This window comes from Myotis brandtii, unplaced genomic scaffold (genome assembly GCF_000412655.1).
Source record: "Myotis brandtii unplaced genomic scaffold, ASM41265v1 scaffold670, whole genome shotgun sequence".
Classification (NCBI taxonomy): domain Eukaryota; kingdom Metazoa; phylum Chordata; class Mammalia; order Chiroptera; family Vespertilionidae; genus Myotis; species Myotis brandtii.
Genome location: NW_005370611.1, coordinates 667,430 through 670,791, shown reverse-complemented (window position 1 = coordinate 670,791; position 3,362 = coordinate 667,430). Strand labels below are relative to the sequence as shown.

General features: G+C 50.9%; 1 protein-coding gene across 2 annotated transcripts in view; it reads left to right on the top strand.

Annotated features, from left to right (window-relative positions):
- The first annotated feature begins 1,576 nt into the window (after positions 1 to 1,576).
- AP1G1 (adaptor-related protein complex 1, gamma 1 subunit) overlaps positions 1,577 to 3,362 on the top strand; it is an 84,544-nt gene continuing 82,758 nt past the window's right edge. For both annotated transcript variants that reach the window (XM_005881165.2, XM_005881164.2), the window contains exon 1: positions 1,577 to 2,002. The gene's annotated coding sequence lies outside the window, so the exon portion shown is untranslated. The remainder of the gene's footprint in view (positions 2,003 to 3,362) is intronic.

Below are 3,362 nucleotides of genomic sequence, written 5' to 3'. Positions count from 1 at the left end.
CCTGACTACATAGTACACATCAGCAACAACATAACATTTTTATTGCCACCTATTTTCCAGTCGTGGTTGGTTGAATCCTCCTATGAGGAACCGAAGGGTACTGACGGTCAGCTGTACAACTGTACATATTTACTAGCTTTGTGATCCAGAATTGCACTGTATATTAGTGCATGGAATGGGTATGAGGTGACTGAATTCCATAAGCATTCTGCTCCCCAAACCATTGCCCTTGGTAGATTCTACCCTGCCTGTGGGTGTGGGTGGGTGTGTAGCTTTAAAAAGAAAAGATTTTTTTAAAATTGATTTTTAGAGAGAAGAGGAGCGGAGAGGGAGAGATAGAAACATGGATCGGCTGCCTCCTGCACACCCCCTACCTGGGTATGTGCCCTGACTGGAAATCGAACCAGCAACCTTTTGGTCCACAGGATGACACCCAACCACAGCAGCCACCCACAGCAGCTGGAGCAGGTACCCTTTTCTAATTTGCAAGGTGGCATGGTATACAGAACCCCAGGGGGACGGGAGAGGGAGAGTCAGCATGTCAATTTCTCTGAGCCTCAGTCTTATTTGTAAAACTAAGTTATGTATGCTTATCTAGTCTGACTCAGATTGTTGGGAGGTCAAGTTATATTATACATATGAAAACGCTTTTATAAGCAGTGTGTGGTATCAATATTTAATAATAAAAAATAATTACTATTATTATGTCCTTGGCCTTCCTCCCCCCCCCCCCCCCCCCCCCCCCAGCCACTTGACATGCCCCAGTAAGTGCAAGAACAAAATTGTACTCAGTTCAATTTCTGTAAAACCTTTTGACATCCCTGAATGAGCTCGGCTAAGGAGAGAGGTGCACACTCCTGGCTATGACAGGTCCTAAACTCCAGATTGGTGGTTAGTTTAGTTATCACTGGCATCTAACCAGGTACTGTACTTTATTTGCTTTGGCGGGTACTTCATTGCCAATACACCTGAAGGATTTTCGTTTAGGTAGGTCACCTTTCCTTTAAATGGGCCAAGACATCATGGTTGTCTTGATGTTCACACGGAAAATATTCGTTATCAGGTGTTAGTAATTATTTATCAAGCCAGTAACCGTCTGGTTAGACTGTCTTTGGCTCAGGTCATTAGTTCATGAAGTCAGTCCGAAAGCCCATTCTGCAAGGATTTTAGCTCTTTTGATATATGAGGAAATTGAGGCCCTAAGAGTTTAAACAACTAGTCCCATGCAGGTTGCGACGATAACTGGGCTTGGAAGCCATTCCTCTGTCATCCTCTAATTTTTAAAAATAAAATATGTTGCAAGGATACCATAAAACCACAGAATCCAAGACCCCTTGGAGCACGTTCCTGACTTGAACCTAAAGAGAAAGCTAAGGTTTCAAAGGTGAGAGGAAAGAGTTTGGGAATCTCGTGCATTAGGACCGGCTCAGCCCGGCTCAGCGTTCCCGGGCCCCACCTGCTCCGCTTCTCCCACTTCCCAGGCTACCTTGCTAGCCCCGCCCCCTTCAGGTGGCCGGGTCGCTTCCTGGTGGCCCCGCCCCGCCCCGCCCCGCCCCACCCAAGCGGAACCAATGTCCGTCGGCTCCAGGGTCAGCCGGATCTTTCTCGCTCAGACTCTTCGCAGCGGTGACTCGGCAGCAGCGTCTCGCGTCATCAGTGACAGCCCCGACCCTTGCTACGCTCTGCGTCGCTCTGCCAGGAGCAGTCACCTCCTCCTTGGCAAATAGTCCTCGGCAGGGTCCGAGTTTTCTGGGAGAATAGGAGAGGGGGGGCCCGAGAAGTTGCCGTCAGAGGACGCGGAGTCGACAAGGAGAGGAAGATAGGGACCGAGGTTTTTGCGGTAGGGTGAGAACTTAGGGAAACACTCCCTTCCTCCTAAGGATCCCTCCGCCCGCCGTAGCGGTGGTGTGGCCGAGGGAGCCGCCATTTTGGATGTTCGGTTCCTGCTGCCACTGCTGCCGCCGCCCCCGGAGCTGCTGGTTTCATTCGAGGTTTCGGGCCGGTGAGTGTCACTCACAGCGCTAAGAGCATTTTGCTGCTTTTGCCCCACGCCTGCCGGGAGCGCTCGGCCGGAAGCTTCCCAGGGCTCCGGTCCCAGGCTGTGGGGGGTGAGAAGCGAGGACAGAGAGGTTGGGCCAGGAGGGGGCCGGGAGCCCCAGGGGCTGCTCCGACTTCTTGCTTGCGGACCCCGAGGCCCCGGACCGGGAGGCTGTGCGCACGACTCCGTTCCGCGCGGGGGAGTTGCCCGGCCAGTGCCCACCTCCTTGGACCCATTGACTGGGTCGGGCTGCGACCCTTCTTTGAGGGCTCCTTCGGGGAGCCACGTATCCACATTTTTGCATCTTGCACCCGAGTCAGGTCTTCCGTAGAACTCTTCGGCATTTCCACATGCTAAGCTAATTGCTGTCTGCACCTGCAGTGCCAGGAGTCCTCTCAGAAGCGGACGTCGGCCTCGCCTCCTCCTAATCTTGCGACCAACTTCTTTCCTAATTTTCCGTTGTGCGTGCGTGCGTGTGTGTAAACTCACCTTCCAGTGTACTGCTTACCCCTCTCTCACTCCCGATCCTGCGGACGTCCGTTTCTAATAATTCTCCCGATCTTCCCGACCGCCTGAAAGCGTCGGGGCGGTTGATTCTGTTTCCCTGTTCGGCTTTGGTGTAGGTAGGAGATCCGTCGAAGCACTCGCTCGGACTGTACTGGTGCAGTAAATGTTTATAAAGCTGATTAAATGGCTTTTTTTTGGAGGGGAGGTAATAGGTAGGGAGGAGGCTGTCAGGTGTTTTCTCATGTGTGGAATCCCTTCTTGTGCCGAACGTTTAGCTTTTTGGTGCTTATGGACACTTAATGTATTTTCCTTGGTGTTATATATCCTTGGGCATGAAGATCTGCCCGTGAAGAAGAATCTTAATCTGATAAAGGTAGAAAGGAATGTAACTTTTTTTTGGCTGCTGTAGGGATTAGTTCAGAGAACAGAGGGAGGAGTGAATGAAGATTTCTTAGTGATCTTAACTTTCAGGTGTTTTGCCCTGTAATGATCTTTGCTGACCGGTTCTAAAAAATACTTGGGTTTTCCTGGGAATAGTTGGATTTTAAATAGTCACGTCCTCTGCTCCCGGTAATATTTGCCAGACTATATATACACGTTAACCTTCAGTTTAAAAATATAGATTCTCCAGGTGCCCGTAATCTCACCACTTTAAAAAATGTTTTTATTTATTTTGAGAGAGGAAGGGAGAGGGACGGGGAGGTAGAAACATCGGTGGCTGTCTCCGGCACGCATCCCCACTGGGGGTCAGGGCTCCTGCCCGGACCAGGAATCAAACCCGCGACCTCCTGGTTCCTGGGTGGACGCTCAGCTGTTG